This window comes from Phodopus roborovskii, unplaced genomic scaffold (assembly GCF_943737965.1).
Source record: "Phodopus roborovskii unplaced genomic scaffold, PHOROB, whole genome shotgun sequence".
Classification (NCBI taxonomy): domain Eukaryota; kingdom Metazoa; phylum Chordata; class Mammalia; order Rodentia; family Cricetidae; genus Phodopus; species Phodopus roborovskii.
The window spans coordinates 18366246-18385782 of NW_026126409.1; the positions used below are offsets into that span (position 1 = coordinate 18366246).

General features: G+C 40.9%; 1 protein-coding gene across 1 annotated transcript in view; it reads left to right on the plus strand.

Annotated features, from left to right (window-relative positions):
• Window positions 1–74: 74 nt before the first annotated feature.
• Slc20a2 (solute carrier family 20 member 2) overlaps window positions 75–19537 on the plus strand; it is a 93196-nt gene continuing 73733 nt past the window's right edge. The window contains exon 1 of the mRNA XM_051182093.1: window positions 75–285. The gene's annotated coding sequence lies outside the window, so the exon portion shown is untranslated. The remainder of the gene's footprint in view (window positions 286–19537) is intronic.

Consider the following 19537-nt stretch of genomic DNA (forward strand, 5'->3'; position numbering starts at 1 on the left):
TCAGCCGGGACGGGACGGGACGGGACGGGACGGGGCGGGGCGGGGCCGGGCGGGCGGGGCGGGGCGGTGACGCGGCCGCGCGCGCGGGCAGGCGGGCGGGCGGGCGCTCAGCGGCTCCGGAGGTGCGGAGGCCGCGTGCCGCTCGGCTCCGCTCGGCTCCGCTCCGCTCCTCTCGGGCTGTTCCGGGAGTCGAGCGGGGAGCGCGGGCCGAGACCCAGCGGACCGGACGACCTCCCTTCGTCACTTCCTGCCGGCCCGCGGTTTCCGGAGGGAACGAGAAGCCAGGTTCTGTTATTGGTTTTTCTCCCTTCCCTCCCTCTCTCGGAATGCGAGCCCGACGCCGCGGAGGCGCCGGCCCCGGTGCCGCCTCTGGCGAGAGCGGAGCGGGGCGTGTGTCGTCGGCGCGGGCGGGCAGCGGCGGGCCCGGGGCCCCAGGGCGTCCCGGCTCCCCGCTCGGCGGTGGGGCGGTCTCGGGGTGTCTGCGCGTGCTCCAGGGACGAAGCTGCCTCCAGGCTGGCTGCTCGGTCTCCCCATCTTCCCCGCCGCGAGGCCAAGGCGATTGGAGTGGCCCGGGTGCCCGCTCGCTCTTTGCTTGAATGGCTAGGGTATTCTTAAAAGGGAGGAAGAAAGAAAGAAAAAAGAACTCCAAGTAGCCACTCGAATGATAACGTTTTCCAGCGTGAGGCAGGTGATGGGTGTATGTGTGATTGCAGCTTCGCCATTAAACCGATCAGCCCCAGGTTGGTTAGTCCTGGCCATGCAAATAAAGCGGCGCATTGTCCACGTGCTTAAGGGCTTAACTATTCCAGCTGGGCAAGTTCTCCAGGATCAACTGACTTCTGGTTATAATTGGTGCTCGCACTGTAGCGGTTCTGTTGAATTGGGATATACAGATAAGATCTAATAGTTAATACTGTAACTTTCAGCAAGTTGTCTTGCCTGTTAGAAACTCACCTCCCCCTAAATACTGTAACATACCAGCGTTTTTTTGTAATATCAGTATATACACTTACATGTACAAACAACCATGTATATAATTTTTAGACATTTAGTTTGAGTTTAACTTTAGAAAACCATAAACAGTGTGCTGCGTTTTTGCCAGGACAGTGCCAGATGTTCATAGATGTTTTATATCAATTCGTTTTCAAGGGTACTTGTTCAGATTTTCAACACATGAGTCTGATTTGAATGCATTACTGTATAGAATGTCTACATTAAATAATTGTTTCTTCTGCGAAAATAAGTGTTGATTACGTAAAGTAATTCAAGTTACTGTGGCTTTAAAAGTTCATAGAATTGCAGTTAATCCCATTGGGTATTAAATAGTTTACAAAGCCTTGTAGTTCTTATCCAAGTGCTCATTACATAATATGGCCAGAAAATGAACAAGCTAGGGTGTGCATCAGGTAAAGGTACTGAGAGCCATAGTGACCCTTACTCGAAGGGTCGTTCTTTGTATTACAGTTCCTAACTAAGGGCAAATGTATGACAAGATTTTTTTTTTTTCCCAACAACAAACTATGGCTGTTAGATTTTGCGGAAGTGTCTCTGTTTTTTCATTTTAGACAAGGTCTCACTATATAGACCAAGATAGCCCTGAAGTCAAGAGACATGGCTTGCCTCTGCCTCCTGAGTGCTGGGATCAGAAGTATATACTACTACACTTGGCTAAGAGTGGCAGGCTTTCACTGAGCATTTAAATATTAAGAGTGCTAGATTTTTCTGTATTGTGTGTAGCTGTAAAAGTTTTATGTGCTTAGCAAAGTGGTGATGGTGCATACCCTTAATCCCAGCAATGGGGAGGCAGACACAGGTGGATCTCTGAGTTTAAGGCCAGCCTGGTCTACAGAGTAAGTTCCATGATGAAAAGTTTTATATGCCCAACTTTTTAATTTGGGATTAAATATCTTAAAATACATATTCAGTATTGTGGCCAGTATAAGATTGGGATATTTTGTAAAGATACAATTTAATGATTTATGTAGCCATAACAGTTCAAGAAACTGATATGTGAGGGCTGTAGTAGAGTCTTGGACCAGTGGCTGGGACCATTGGATGGACTGAGGGAAGTGGTTGAGAGCTTGTGCTTGAGAGTAAATTAGCATATTGGAACTAACTTATCAGAAAATTCCATTGGGAAGAAATAAAAGTTGGGAAAGCATTGTTAGTTGGTATTTACCAAAGGGTTTCTTTACTTGAGGATGTCATCTTTGGGGGAGGGAGGTACATAGAGGAGAGAAGGATGCAGGTTGTGTTTTAGAGGGAATACTTCTCTGTGTGAATAATTCTTACTACCACATAGTTGCCTATTCAAGCACTTTGCAAGCTTTGGAATTTGGGGTCCAGTCATTGACAGATGAAAGAAACAAACAGGGGAGACATAGTGGTAAGGAATCCCCCAAACAGCTACACAGGCAAGGCCTTACTTGGCTTTGGGCAAAACTGGAAATATGAACAAAAACCTACCCCAGTAATAGTGATAATGAATTTGTAAATCTGTCATCATTTGTATAAAAAAATATGGAGACTGTTTACACAATTGAATAGATTTATAATACAATGCAATACATGAAAAATTACTAAATTATTCATGTCAGCCATTTGTATACTTTCGTCATAGTTGTGAAGTTGTAGTGACTATGGCACAGTCTCTCAGCTCCTGTCTCTAAGTCATCCGAGACATAACAGGAAGCTAGGCCTGTCTCATTCCTCACTTCAGAATTTGACTCTGCCGGGTGCTTGTTACACATGCCTTTAATCCTATTACTCGGGAGGCAGAGGCAGGCAGATCTCTGTGAGTTTGAGGCCAGCCTGGTCTACAGAGAGAGTTCCAGGACAGACTCCAAGGCAATACAGAGAAACCCTGTCTCAAAAAGCAACAAACAAACCCCCTTGGCTCCTCAGCTGGGGACACAGCTCAGTGTAAAAATTTGCCTATGTTCTATCCCCACCATTGCCAAAAAAATCAATGGAAAACGTCTCTGGTATGGGGCCCTTTAGCCCACAAACAAGCCAGTTTCTGCTGTGAATTAGTTGTAGGGCCTAGAACAGAGCCTGGCCAGGAAAAGAATTTGTAGAATAAACATTGCAACAAATGTATCTGTTCTCTTTCCTTTAGGTCCTTCCCCATTACCTCTATAATTGAACCCCACTACTCTTTGTAGGTCAAGTGTTTACATAGTACCATTTGGTGTTTAATTTTAATGGCCTTATGTTGCTACATTAGTGTTTCATGTAGTTTGTTTCTTTACTTGAAATTCAATGTTTTTGTTTTTTGTTTTTTTAAGGTTGTCCCATTTATACAGCACTAATTTAAGAATTGCTTTAGCATCTATACAGAGTTGACTTGTATGTACCTATTGAGTAAATACAAGTTATCATGGGAAAATATTATATCCTGAACCATAGGTAATATATTATTTGGGCTAACTTTATGTACACTTAGGAAACAATGTAAAAACTTAGTGCCAATAAAAAAAAAAAAAGTAATATTTGTGCAGGTCTTAAAATGTGCCAGCCATTGTCCCTATCCCCTTGACATGTTCATTTATTGATGTCTCAATAACCTTTTGCTGAAGGTAGTTGTTGTCCGGTTTTTCAAAGGAGGAGATGGGTGCACAGCAAAGCTTTCTTACCCAAGATTATGATGTGCATAATAAATAGAATCGGTAGTCTGGCTCCCGGGTCAGCCAGGCTTCTCTGCCGAGTTTGCTTATGTGCATTGTGGAAGTGGGATCAGTTTGCCAGTGCACAGAGGCCAAAGGAAGACACTCCATCTCTGCCTGCCTTGTTCCATGGAGACAGGCTCGCTCACTGGGTTGTTGACTAGCAAGTGCCAGTGATCCCACATAACCAGGATTTTTATGTTGGTGTGGGGGGACCTGAACTCATTCATGGTTGTGTAACACCGAGCCTCGTCTCTCCAGCCTAGGAGTTTTACCTTATAATTTAAACAATCTAAAAATTCACATTATTTTTTGCAGTTATAAGATAGGGTCAGGGATGATGGGAGAAATGGCTTAGTGATTAAAAGCACTTGCTGCTCTGGCCTGAATTTGGTTCTCAGCCCCCACTTGATAGCTTATAACCATCCATAGTAACTCCAGCTCCAGAAGAGCAATGTCTTCTCCATGTATGCATGTGGTGCACACACATACACACATGCATGTAAACAACCATGTACAGTAAATAAATAAATAGATGTTCCTCTAAATTAACTAATTGTGGTGCTAGTGATCAGAGCCTCATGCATGGCAAAGGACTGGTGTGTCACATCTCCATTCCAACCCTAAAGATGTTTTAAAAGTTTCAAAGATGGCTCAACAGATAAAAAAGTGTTTATGAACAAGCCTATTGACCTGAATTTGATTCCTGGGACTCATTGTGGAAGGAGAGTACCAACTCCCCAAAATTATCTTCTGACCTATACATGAACACAAAATGTTTTTGTTTTTGTTTTGTTTTGTTTTCCTTAAAAAAAGTTCAGGGTAGAAAAAATTAAATTGGAATGACTACACTACAGAAGTGTTTCTGAGTTTTCCGGGTAGAAGAGGATGATAAAGAGATGCTCAAAGACATTGCATTGCAGGACTAAAGATGAGGGTCAAGTGAAGAAACTCAAGTTTTGACTCATGGCTGAGTAAAGTTGATGATCTTGGTAGCTGTTTGGTTCTAGGATAATGATTTACCAGGACAATTGACTTGTACGTCCTTCTTTAGTGTTAGAAAACTTCTGCCAAATAAAGTAATACTGAGTGACACATCACAGTTTACTGACTTCTCTTCCTAAGCACTTATTACATGGAAATCATTGTGGTAATCTGTGGTGGTGTGGGTGTTACTGAAATTGTCCTCGGGTTAGCTACCCTCTGATGGAATTCTGATCCCATTTTTCAGCTTGTATTGAGCAATAGTCAACACTCAATTAGAAAAGGTCAGGAGTCCTCTTCTGACCAAGTTCTTTCCCTCTTTCTCTTTTTAAATGGTGGAACAAGTTGTAAAATTTTAAGTTGATTTGGTATAAACCTGGAATAAAATCAGACATATGGGATTAAATGAGAGCCTAGCAAACAAAATCCAGCACAGTAAAGGAAAACTGTAGTCTCCTCAAACCTAGATGCGTACCCTTGTCAGCAATTGATCAACAGCTTTTGAATGTTAGTCACTGCACGGATAGGGGATTGTACATTGCCTGACTGCTGTCCAAGAACCAAGAAGACATCCCTTTAAATGAAGCATGGGCTACCAGCCCAGTTAGCAGCCAGTCTGGACATACCCTACGAAGGTATAGTATTCTGTGATAGAAATCATTTTCACGGTGACATACGTCTTACCATTCATCTAAGGATTGCTTTGTAGTATACCAGTAAAGAGGTGGCATGAGCTCCTACTATTTTAATTCACTTATTTTGGGATGTCCTCTGTAGAAGTGACAGTACATTCTGCCTCCCAGCTCGTGTCCTAGTTAAATGTTTTAGAAGCTAACTTGGAAAGTTTGAGTTGATATCTATATTGAAATGCTTATCAAGGGGCTGGCGAGGTGGCACAGATGTTAAGAGAATGCGGGTTCAATTCCCAGCTCACAGCTGTCAACCCCATTTCTAGTAGATCTGATGCACAATGCCGTATGCCGATCTCCACGGGTGCCAGGCACAACTATGGCACACCGGCAAACTCATACAATAGAAAAAGAAATGTTTATCCAATTTATATGTGAGACTTGATGTAAGGCTCCTCCCTGAATGGTTTTTGGTGAAAGATTCTGAGGCACTGAGTCATTTAGTGAACACAGTAGAGGCAAAAATGGAAAAGTCAGTCATTAGAATGTCCATGTAGCTTTAGCTAGCACTTTTTATTAATGTCAAGAATTATTATTTGCAATACTGTTATTATATGTCTTATGATACCTTTTTAAAAGGGTGTATTTTAAAGTTGAAGTGAAAAATTAAAATTTCTTAATGAGACTACTTATTTTTCAGTTTTAGCTAAAATGCCATTTTGTGTGAGAATTTGTACTGTGTTGACAATTTGGGGTTTTTAATATGGTTGATTTTTTTTTTTTAATTTTTCTTTTTTTAAGGGATCTTACCTTGAAAACAGCATGATTGGCTTCCATATCATCTTTGAATATGAGTGATATTCCTCATAGAGACCAACATACCAGGGTTATTCTTTCAGGAAGTCTCTCAACACTGGAAGTAGTGTATTGGATGTCTACACATGAACTGGATTGCTCATTGACTTGTAGAAATACTTGAAAGATGGTAAACCTCTGAAGAAAGGCCGGTTTGAGAAAGCAACTCCAGCCCACTTATGGCTTTGCACAGCTTAAAAGAAGACAGTTGTAGGAATAAGTTGTTTCTACATTTGTTTCTAGATATTCATTATCTTTGTTAATCCATCCACTTGGTGTATGATATTTGAGTTGTTTTCCATGACTGTAGTAGTTGATTATCTACTTCTGATCAAATTTACATGTGGGTACAGAAATCACATGAATAGGAGGAGAAACAGGAACCATTCATTGGGATATTGATGCCCCCAGCCCTGCAGAAATTGACTTTAATTGAATAATCACTAAAGAGTGTGAATTGTTTCTTTATAATGATGCACTCTTTCATTGGAAGTTCTGATTTTTATCTACTCAAGGCATTCTTTTGAACAGGATTTTAGCACTGAAGATTTGATAATCATATTTGGGGTGTTAAAATAAAAATTGAGCCATTTGTGGTGTTGCACTCCTTTAGTACCAGCTCTTGGGAGGCAGAGGCAGTTGGATCTCTGAGTTCAAGGTCAGCCTGGTCTACAGAGTGATGCCAGGACAGCCAGAGCTATACAGGGAAACCATGTCTCGAAGGAAAAAAAACATATTGTATCTTTGTAAATAGAACTTTAATATACTTGCTATTCTACCTTATATTTCCCAGAGTCATCAACAATTTCTAAAGCTAGATGTGGTAACACATGCCAGTAATCTTAGCAGGAGAATCAGGAATTTAAAGTCATCTTCAGCTTTGTAGTTAACTGGAAGCCAGTCTAGACTAAATAAGTCCCTGCCCCATCAAATTAAGAAGGGAAAAAGAATGACTCCCGCTCTTTCCAGCATGGCTTTCTTTCTTCTTGTGCAGTAGTTGGTCGTCGCTCTCATTTGTTGGTGTTGTCTCTGTTCCCCTTCATGAGTAGTAGAACGTTCTGATCTTCTAAAGTTTATGTTAAGTTTCAGACTGGTTTTTAGTTTGTTGGTGTGATGTTACCTTCTTACCCTTCCCATTTAGTATGTTGAGGGAGTCAGTGCCAAAGAAAAAATGCATTTGTGTAGTTAACAAATGAAGTCAAAGCCAGGAGGAGGTGGTGCGCACCTTTAATCCCAACACTCTGGAGGCAGAGGCAGGCGATCTCTGAGTTTGAGGCCAGCCTGGTCTACAGAGAGGGTTCTAGAACAGTCAGGGTTATACAGAGAAACTGTCTCAAAAATCCAAACCAAATGAAACAAACAGCATCAACAAAAAAAAAAAAAAAAAAAAAAAAAAAAAAACCAAAAGGCAGTCCTTAAGGTCTGATGCCTGTATGCATTCAGAGAGAAATTGGTTTGTTGATTAGACTTAAGATACGTGACATTGTAAACTGTTTTAACTCCTCCTATTATGGCGTTAGCCTAATTGAGGATGAGTTGACTTCACTACATTTCTGTAATTTAAGGAATGTTTTCCTTCTTTACTCATTTTTATTACTTATACACTATTTTGTCTACATATCTGCGTGCAGGCCAGAAGAGGACACCAGATCTCATGATAGATGGTTGTGAGCCACCATGTGGTTGCTAGGAATTGAAACCAGGACCTCTGGATGAGCAGCCAGTGCTCCTAACCTCTGACCCATCTTCCAGCCTGAAAGTTTTCCTTCTTACAATTCATGTTTTGTTCAACAACGACAAATACAAGAAAAAGAACAGGTTTTTTTTTGTTTTTTTTTTTTTTTTTAATCTAGTGACGAAAAGTCCCATAAAGCATGTGGTTGATTTTAACATTTTCTCCTGTAGGAGACCTGCTCCGTTCTCTCTCTCTCTCCCTGTCTGCCTAACCCACTTCTATCACTTGTTCTCAGTTATGTTTTTTTTTTTTTTTTAACAATCTGCAGGAATTTAATTTCTTTGTGTTTTGCCTCCATGGGTCAACCTTCTGTCTTAAATCTATATGTTCTTTTCTTAAGAATTTGTTTTTAATTTTTATGTTTATCTTTATGTGTGTAAATGCATCTGTGTTTATGTGCATGTGAGTACAATGCCCTCAGGGGCCAGAAGAGGGCATCAGATCTCCTGGAGCTGCATCACAGGTAATTGTGGGATGCAAACAGGTTCTCTGCCAGAGCGGTGTATGCACTTAACTGTTGTAGTGTCTCTCCAGCACCTTCTTTCTGCTCTGTCTTCACATGGCTGTGCCTTCCTCCTGGTCAGCTGCCTCCAGCTAGCTTCATGTCTAGTGTGTCTTTGTCAGTGAATCGTGGTCCAGTCTCTGGTATTTGGTGTTTGTCTGTTTTTTAGGTATAAACTATCGCTGTGATCTCGGTACATTTGCTGCACAGGTTGTTGTGTCCCTCTTTCTTAGGGACAGGCATTATTGATGGATTTGGTATCAGTCCTTGCACAACCCACAGTTCCTTTTTATGTGGCTTCTGAGTATCTAAGATAAATCAGTTGTTAGCAACTTATCCTTGGAGCAGTGGCGTTCTTGTGTTTTCTGATTCTAGGAATTAAAGTTGGCACTCTAGACAACAGAAGCTACTTCAGAACTAGTCAAGATAGTCTTATGGCACTGTCATTCTGACTCTTTAAGAGTAATTGACATTACTCCTTTGTCTTACAGATTTTGTCACAAGCACATTGTATCAGAATCATAGACAAACATGCCTTTGTCTTTCCACAGTGGCAGAATGTATTGAATAAATAAATTTCCAAGGTACTACCATTTCAGTGGTGGCAATTTCCCAGATAATCCCACTTTCCTTGGTTATCTGGCTAAGATGAACATAGGTTCTTCTGGTGTTTTGTTTTTTTTGTTTTTTTTTTTTTTTTTTTTTTTGAGCATTCATGTGTATTATGTATGTAGGTGCCTTTAGAAGCAGAGGTGGGCATCTGATCCTTTATATTCTTTTTTTATTTATCTTTTGTTTGTTTTTTTCGAGACAGGGTTTCTCTGTGTAGCTTTGGAGTCTTTCCTGGAACTTGATTTGTAGATCAGACTGGCCTCTAACTCACAGAGATCCACTGCCTCTGCCTCCTGAGTGCTGGAACTAAAGGCGTGTACCACTACCATTCTGCTTGATCCCTTATATTCTTAGTGATACGGTGACTAGTCAAAATATCTGGAGTTCTAGTACACCCACCCTTTCAGGGTGGGTGTACCCTCTTCAAGAGCAGTAAATGCGTCTAACCTCTGAGTCCAGTCTTTACTAATATTTACTTGTTATTGCAGATCACTGTTAGAACAAAAAATGCATGGTTGAGAAAGGAACTGGCATGAAATCATTCTTAAGAATGAGTTTATTAGGAGGGAGGGAGGGGAAGAGGGACCTGAAGGGATAGTGCAAGCCTTCAGGTCTGGAAAGGAGTCCAATAGGAGCGGTGGCTGCCATATATAGTATGAAGGAAAGCTCAAACCCCCTCTGCAGCTTCAAAACAAAGTTTGTGATAAGCTTTTTGGTGGTGGTGGTGGTGGGGTTACTCACCACCTGACTGTATAGCTTATGTTCTTGGCTGGGAACCAAACACTAGATAGGACCATTAACAGTAGCAAGGAGGCAGGACTCTGAGCCATATCGGGGCCATGCCAGCTCTTTTGGCAGGCACTAGGGCACAAAAGGTGTGGTCTGATAGTCTGGAAGACAAAGAGGGGCAGGTAGAGGGGTCTGTGTTCTAATGTATCACACAGTAAATACAAAAGACTAGGCTGCGGCAGAGTTCCTAATGGTTTCAAAAAGAAGCCCTTAGAAGTGCACATGGTTGTGCATTGAGACTGTGGACCCAAAGCGGCAGCCGGGAGAAGCTGCTGCTGCTGTAGTCAGGCACACGGGTTCTAGAGAAGACTGCAGACTTGAGTCCAGGCAAAGAACTGTTTGAACAGGAAGGACTGAGCTAAGTAACAGGCCTAGGGACAGTCCTGTCAGTGTCGATGCATATGTCAGATGTCTGGTGATGGGCAGAGGCCATGGCCATCATAATTGTGCAAGCTGATCACTTACACAGTCCAGGTGAAGGAGCTAGACTGTTTCCTCAGTCTGGTGTGTACAGAAAGTTCTTGGACCTGGTAGGATTTTAATACACCCATTTGCCTATATAGTCTCAGCTCACTCAGATTTATGGGGGGGGGCATCCTTTTTTTCAGGAATACCTCATTTCATTAGTCTGGGCAACTTGAGTGGTGCTGTACCCATTGTGATATTTGTGGAGACAACCAGGTATTTCCAGGGAGACTGGATTCTCCTTTTGGGGCTCTTAGTCTCATTAATAATTATAAAAAAGTAGAAGCAGAAAGTGTTTTGAGAAGTTTTATTAAAGCTGAAAAGTGTGGTACAAGCTAGTGAATATTTAGTAGCCATGGGGAGGAGAGATGGAGGAAAAGCCATTCCTCTTCGTGGAACCTAAACTGAGGCAGCTCCTTGAGGAAGGAGAAAACATTCCCAAGAATGGGAGAAGAATAAAGCTTGTCTTTTAAAAATGCAAGTGGAATAGTGAGCTGAGGGAAAGCTCCTCGCTACATGGTGTCATACCCGCCACCCCCCAGCACTTGTCTTTGCTCTGGTTGAAATTCATGTTTAGCCTTGTGGGTTCTGTTCATCAGATGATCCTGGGGAGGGAAGGGCTTCTAGGCTTCCTCTGCAGATGGCTTCTTTTGGGTTGCTCCTAATGTCTCTTTTCCCAGTTGTCACTTACCCCGTCTGAAAATTTCACTGTTTCACACTGTATGGAGTAAATTAGAGCAAGGTACAACATGTTTTACAACAGGAAGAGAACGTAAATACTACTAGGAAAGAATTTTCATTAATAATCAGTGAAAAAGTGAACATAGCAGCTTTAAAATTTATTAGATAAAAGGTTCCCTACACAAAAGTATCCATGACTCTAGTAACTGGTTTTACTAGTGCATTGCGTGTATTTTTGCATTGCTTTTTAAGTCCTAAAGCTATGTTTAAAAAAAAAAAAAAAAAAAAAAAAAAAAAAACTGACTCCATGTCTCCTTAAAATTAACCTGTTATTTTGTAATTACATTGTAACATTCTGCAAATGCTTTTACCAATTGATTCATTGGTTTCTGACACAAGAAAAGTTACAACTTGTGTAGTCTGTACCTCCAGACTCCAGCTATATTATAACAAAAACAGGACTTACAACAAGACTTTATCTTACATGCCAGGCATGGTAGCACACCTGTTTAATCCCAGCATTCAGGAGACAGAGGCAGGCAGATGTCTGTGACTTCCAGGCCAACCTAGTCTACATAGTGAATTCCAGGCTAGCTAGAAACAAAAGTTAAAAAATGAAACAAAGAAAAAAAGAGTTTGTCTTATAGTATTTGTAGATTTACTTCTGTTTTTTCTTGTGTATATGCTTTGTTGTTATTATAGAAGGTTTTATTGTATACATGTATAGAATGTATGAAAAAAACCCATGTATCATATACAGTGGTGTTGAGATATGAAGAGCAACCCTACAAAGTTGGATTTATCTCACTGAATATATTTCTGCCTGAGCCCTCACTGACTATAGTAGTGGTTACTGGGTGTCTTAGAGCTGAAGGAGCTTTAATAGCCACTAGTAAAGGTGGTCTCAAAGCTATAATTGGAATGATACAAAAGTAATTTACATAAATGTGCTACATCATAACTGAATAGGGTGTATTAGTAAAGGATTCCAGTACATTGGCAAATGCCAAAATACAAGCATGAGGCAGAGAGATCATGCGCTCTTGAAAGAAACCTCAAAAGTCCACCCCCAGCAGCACAGTTCCTCCAACAAGGCCACACCTCCTAATCCTTCCCAAATACTTCCACTAATTGAGGATTGTGTTCAAATATGTGAGACTTTGGAGCCATTTTCATTGAAACTACCTTTCAGCTCTTAAAGAGACTAAGCCTTACAAGGTTAGACCTATACATGATACTTATGTTCAGTATGTATGTAAATTCTAACTGTGGTAATTTGTCTAATGTCTACCTGTTTGAACTGGGTAAGTTAATAAGACATTTAACCTTGGTTTCTTTATGAAATGGTAATATCTAGTAGTGTTTATGTAGATTAAACTTTATTATATGAAATTCCTATATGCCTTTGGTTTTTATTTTTAAGACAAGTTAGCCTTGAGCTCACAAGAGATCTTACCCTGTCCCCCCATGTGCAAAAAGTTTAAAGGCATAAACCAGTATATCTTTTTACTCGGTAGGGGAAATAAGAGTTCATTTAGATTATAATCTCAGGCTACAATCAGTCCCTTATTGTAGGACTGACTTCTTCCATTTTGAAAGATAACTTTGGTAAGTATAGTATTCTTGGTTTATGGTTATTTACTTTCAGAGTTTAAAGTATTTCATTCCATGCTTTTCTGGCTTTTCTGGTTGCTGATGAAGGTCTGTGGTTATTCTGATATTTCTGACTTTGTATGTGAGTTGACATTTTCTCATGCCCCTTCTAGTATTGGTTTTACTTTGTATTTTTAACATCTTGACTGTGAAGTTTCTTCTCTGGTCATGACCAGTTTGGAGTTCTCTATGCATCTGGTGTCTGGATGTTTGCTTCAGTCTCTGGGTTAGGACATTTTCAGGTATAATTTTGTTAAATAATTCTATTTGATTTAACCTCTGTTCCTTCTATATCATTCTCAGGTTTGGTTTTTTTTTTTTTTTGTTTTTTTGTTTTTTTGTTTTTTTTTTTTTTGTTTTTTTTTTATGTAGCCCAGACTTCTAGAAAGCATCATTCCTGATACCTAATTTCTTTTTCCTTTTATATGCCTGTGTATGTTATTGGTTCCATTTTGTCTTTGATCTAAAATGTGTTCCTCTGTGTGTTTTTATCTGTTGATGATGCTTTCTGATGTCAGTTCTATTTGGTTGTATTTTCAACCAAAATTCAAGTATTTCAAGTATTTTTGCTTGGTTCCTTTTCAGTGTTTCAGTCTCCTGGCTGAATTTTGCCTCCATACTTTGAACTTTGCCTGTCTTGTCAAGATCTTATATAGATTTCTTTAATTTATATGTCTGTTTGTTTGAATCTTTTATATGACCATTAATTTCTTTTTATTTAATTTTTTTTTTAGATTTAAGTATATTTTGCCTACATGTGTATATGTGCACAATGTGCATCCCTAGTGTCGTGAAGGCTAGAAGAGAGCATTGGATGCCCTCGATCTGGAGTTATAAATGGTTATGAGCTGCCGTGTGGGAATTCAGAACTGACTTCCAATTTTCTGTAGGAGCGGACTTGTCTTTCAGTTTTGAATTGAGCCTGGATTCTCTTGAAGAACAGTCGGTGTTCTTAATCACAGAGCCATCTCTAGAACCCTGATGATTAATTCTTTTAAAAACTGAGACTGAATTCTTTCTCAAGCATTTCAGTTCTGTGATTTTGGATTCCATTGTAGGGGAGTTATCAGTTGAATATGGGTCATAGTGGATAGGTATGTCATACTCTTTGAGATTAATGAACTTGTCTTTCAGTTTTGAGTTCCCCTTTTAATTCTACTTGGATGTCTTGTTTTCTAAATCTTTCTAGAGGGGTGTCTGTGTTTAGTTTTGGGGATTCATGAAAATTGGTGTTGGTTGTAGAGTAGAATTGTTGAGGTGATCTGTATTAGTCAGGGTTCTCTAGAGGGACAGAACTGAAAGAATGAATATATACACATATACACACACGGGGGATTTATTAGAGTATCTTACAGGTTGTGGTTCAACTAGTCGAACATTGGCTGCCTATAGCAGAAGGTTCAAGAATCTAGTAATTGTTTAGTCCATGACACTGAATGTCTCATCTGGTCTTCAGCATATGCCAGAATATCGAAGGAGGAGACGCTAATGCCAGTGAAAGAGTGGACTTGCCAGCGAGAGCAAGATCTTTCTTTGTCCATGTCCTTTATGTAGTCTGCCACCAGAAGGTAGGACCCAGATTAAAGGTGGCTCTTCCTGACTCAAAAAATATACATTAAAGGTGGCTCTTCTCAAAAAAAAAAAAAAAAAGCATTAAGGTGGGTCTTCTCACTTCAAATGATTTAATTAAGAAAAAACTCATCAGGTGGTGGGGTCACATGCCCTTAATCCCAGCACTTGGGAAGTAGAGGTACATAGATCTCTGAGTTGGAGGCCAGCCTAATCTACAAAGGGAGTTCCAGGACAGCCAAGACTACATAGAGAAACCCTATCTCAATCCTCCCACACAAAAAAAGAAAAAAGGAAAAAAAAAAATAAAAAATCCCTCATAGGTGTACCTACTTGTTGTGGTTATTTAGTTAATTCTGGGTATATTGAAGTTAACGATCAAGAATAGTCATTTCAAGGCCCCCTTATTGCCTTGACACACAATCTTATCTCCTCATGTCATGCTTAATTTCCAAATGAAAACAATAACCAGGTCATAATTACACCTAACATGATAGAAACCTCATACAACCACAAATTTTAGAATGGGTGTCAGTGCCACTCAAGGGACATTTTTTTAGTATCTCATACTCAAATATAACCACTGATACTCTCTTAATATCACTTTGCATGATAAGGAAATCAAAGAAAGAAAACACAAATGTCTGTACAAACATATTCTTACCAAAATATGAAAGAAACACTCGTTTCAACTGTAACCCTCATTTCTGTAATTGGTCATGTGTCTTTAGCTGGTATTTATAACTACCTTCCTCTGCTAGCCATTCTGGGTCACGTGACCTTAGCAGTTATTTATAATGCCTTCTACTACCTCTGTATTTCCTCTATCCTCAGCCAGCACCTCAACAGGCCTTGATTCTTTTCCTGGATGAGTGACACACCTTCATTCTTAAAGGGTCTATGCCCTTTGTCACCCTGCCTGGATTAGGTTATTATAGCTTCCTATTGACTTTATTCACAGGGCATGGTAGCACCAAAGGTCTATAGAGGATGTCCTGCACTCCAGACAATCTCTCTTAGCCTCCATTGTGGAGAAGAAATCCATTATCCCCATGGTAATCTGGATTAATAAACCCTTCTAAAACTTATTCCTATCTTAACCCATGGCTTAAGGGCATCAGAAGTCCAAAGTGGCTAGGGAAAAGTGTGTTGTTTGTTGTGTCTCCTGGCTCCCCTCTGGAACCAAAACTTTTAGGCCAGCAAAACTTAAGATGACAGGAATAAGAAACAAAAATTTTCCTAGTAGTTCATTAGGGTTAATAGTAAGTGGAACTATTCCCTTTTCCTCTCCTTGATTCCTGTACTTGTGGATCCTGTCTATGGGGGGGAAACTATACCATATATAGGACACTGATTCAAATTATATACTGCCTTCTGGAGAACTCTGCCCCAGCCCTCCGAGCTGCTGTCACCTAACTGGCACTATAATTGTGTCTCTAAAAAACCATTCCACTCATTTTTGAATCAGGCTTACTGCTTTGGGATGGTAGGGAACATTGTAAGACCAGCGGATTCCATGATTGTGGGCCCACTGTCACACTTCTCTGCTGTGACGTGAGTTCCTTGGTCAGAAGCAGTGCTGTGTTGTGGAATGCCATGACAGTGGATATGGCATTTTATAAGTCCACAGATGATGGTTTAGTAGAAGCATTATGTTCAAGAAAGGCAAATCTATAATCAGAAAAGCAACCACTCTAGTAAGGGCAAAGCGTTGTACTTTCTGTAGCTGGGACCATCCAATGTAGTCAACCTGCCACCAGGTTTATTGGCTGGTCAACCCAGAGAATGGTGTCCTATGGGGCTTAGTGTGGGTCTCTGCTTTGGGCAGACCCGTTACTCAGCAGCAGCTGTAGCCAGGCTAGCCTTGGTGCCTGGCAGTCCATGTTGTCAAGCCCATACATAACCCCATCTCTGACACCATGGCTACTTTGTTCATGGGCCATTAGGCAATGACAGGGATGACTGGAGAAGAGACTGATTGTCCACAGGACCAGCCATCCATCTACTTATTGAATTCCTCCTGCTTAAGTCACCTTTTGATGAGCATTTACACGGGACACAAGCATCTTCATATCTTTTGCCATTTTGAGAGATCTTTCTACTTCTTCCCCAAATGTCTTTCTCACCAATTTTCCATTCATGTTCATTCCATGCTCTGACCATCCGGCAATCCATTGGCTACAGCCCATAAACCAGTGAATAGTTGCACATTTTTCCGAACAAAAACACATGTTCATGTGTACTGCCTGAAGTTCTGCCTACTGTGAACATTTCCCTTTGCTGGTATCTTTCAGGGTTGTCCCAGAAAGGGAATATAACTAACAGTGCAGCTGTCCACTTGTGGGTGGTGCCTGTATAATGTGCAGAACCATCAGTAAACCAGGCCCTGGTCTGCTCTTCCTCAGTCAACTGATCACAGGGAACACCCCATGAGGATCCAGGTGCACCCTTGGCAGCAGACAGCATTGTAACAGGAGTGGAAACCATAGGCATTAGGGCTACTTCTGCGTGTAAACTTGCCTGTGCCTTCAGGACCTGCTTGGGCCCAGTCACATATATACCACTTGCATTTGATAATGGATTGCTCCTGTGCATGTTCTACTTGATGACTCTGTCAGTCACGGACACTCAGCTCATGGTGGGCAGCTCAGGCCACATGGTGAGTTGGTGGCCTATTATCAAACATTCAGTTCCCACCGAGGTCAAGAGCTGTGTCTCAAAGGGAGAAGAGTTGTCTGCAGATGATGGCAGAGCCTTGCTCCAAAAACCCAAAGGCCTCTTCTGTGATTCACCCATAGAGGCCTGCCAAAGGCCCCAGACACCTAAAAGACCATCGAGTCCAGATCATTGGTCCAAGTGGTAGAGCAGCCTGGACCTGTTAAAGAGCCGCCTTCTCCTGTTCCAGGCCTCACTCAAAGCTAACAGCTTTCGAGTCACTTGGTGTATGGGCTGGAGTAACACACTCAAGTGAAGACTGCTGTCTCCACAATCTAAATAGGCCACTAAACATTGTGCTGCTTTCCTGGTGGTGGGAGGGGTCAGGTGCAATAACGTATCCTTTACCTTAGAAGGAAAATCTCTGCATGTCTCACCCTGGTGGGACTCCTAAGAATTTTACTAAGGTGGCTTGAATTTTGGTTGGATTTCTTTCCCACCCTCTGGTGCACATAGGGGTTGCCAACAAGTCCAAAGTGCCTGCCACCTCCTGTGCACTTGGTCCATTCAGCATAATGTCATCAGTATAATGAACCAGTGTGATATTTTGTGGGAGAAACAGATGATCAAGATCCCTTTGAACTAAGTTCTGACAAAAGACTGGAGGGTAGAACTATCCTTACACTTGTGTTGCTCTAGGACCACTTCTAATATCAAAAATCCGTATTAGTCAGGCTTCTCTAGAGGAGCAGAGCTTGGAGAATGAATGTGTATACTACATAATGAGTATATATCATATTATGTATTATTATAAGTCCCATATGGTATCTTTATTTATTAGAATGGCTTATAGGCTTAAAGGATCTGGATTAAAAGTATATCTTACCACCTCAGAAAAATCCAGAAAATCCATATTAAAAGTTGGTCTCCCCACTTCAAATGATTTAATTAAGAATACCCTCACAGGTGTACCCAGCAGCTTGGGTTTTATTTAATTCCAGATATAGTCAAGTTGACAACCAAGAATAGTATCACATGGTCCCCTGTGGCTAGTACCAAGGGCGGGGCAGCACACTGAGCATGAAAATAAACAGATGGAGCAAAGCCCTGGTCACAGTTTGAGTTATGTGAATCTGCTCAGTCAGGAGCTGGAGAATCCCAGACCACTGAAGTCTGAGAACTGGTTGGGGGCTGTGATCAGTATCCCTGCTTTCAGGTGCCCTGTGGGAGCACCGAGTGCGAAATGCTGACGCTGTTGGAGCCAGACTGAATGAGAGCCTAGCACCCGGTCTCTCCATCCACTGAGGACTGCACTGGTGTTTGTGTTAACTGTGTACCCTGGCCTTTTTTTGGTGAAGGTATTGTTAGACTCAGAGTTTTCTGGTTCAATCTTCATGGTCTCTTTTCTGTACAACCATACCATCTGCAAAGAAGGATGTTTGACTCCTTTTCCTAGTTGTATCCCATTTGCTTCCTGTGTCTTCCTGCTCCAGCTACAACTCTCAGCTTTGAGTTTTCCTCTCTTTAGCGTGATAGTGGCTATAGGTTGGTGATGTGTAACCTGTATTATGCTGAGATATGTTCTTCCTATTTCCAGTGGCTTCTCAGTTTTTGTCAAAAGCCTAGCCACATCTATTAAGAAGATCGTGTGATTTATGTTCTTGAGTCCATTTATCTGATATATTGTTACATTTACTCATTTACTCGTTTGTGTATATTGAACTATCCCTGCATCTCTAGAATAAAGCCAACTTGATGGTGGTGAAGTTGGAAAGCATTTTATTGAGGGTTTCTTTTTCTTTCTTCCTTTTTTTCTTTCTTTCTTTTTTTTTTTTTGTCATTGTTGTCAGTGGTGTGTGTGTGTGTGTGTGTGTGTGTGTGTGTGTGTGTGTGTGTGTGATCTATTTCATCAGAGAGATTGGCCTATAATTTTCTTTTCTTTTTGTTATTGTTCTTTTTATGGCTTGAGTATTGGGGTAATATTAGCTTCATAAAAGGAGTTGGTAGCATTCTTCCCTTTCTGTTTAATAGAATTGTTTTAGAGACATTGATTCTAATTTTGATACTAATTCAACTCAAAAGGTATCATTTCAGACAAGAGACTAATATCTGAAATTTACAAAAAAATTGCAGGAATTAAATACCAAGGGAATAAAACACTAGTCAACAAATGGACAATTGTACTAAAATAAGCAGCTTTCAAAAATGTATATATAAAATAAAAATGGTTAATAACTTTTAACTTTTTAATTTATTATGTATATGGTGTTCTGTCTGCATATATCCCTGCATGCCAGCAGAGGGCACCAGATCTCATTACAGATGGTTGTGAGTCGCCATGTGGTTGCTGGGAATTGAACTGAGAACCTCTGGAGGAACATCCAGTGCTCTTAAACTCTGCACCGTCTCCCCAGCCCCATAATAACTGTTTTTGAAAGTGTTCTCTATCCCTAGTCATCAGGGAAATGCAAAATTAAAACTACTTTGAGATACTACCTCACCCCTACTTCACCCTACCCACCTTATCCCTTCCTTACCCTGCCTTACCCCAGACTGAATGACTGTCATCAAGAAATCTGCCATCAGTATTAGAGAAGATAGGAAGAGAAAGGAACCTTACTCTCTGTTGGTGGGGGTGCAAATTAATTCAGCTATCGTGAACATCAGTTTGGAGATTCCTCAAAAATTCTAAGTAGAACTACCATATGACCCAGCTATTTCCATCCTGGGCATGTACCCCAAG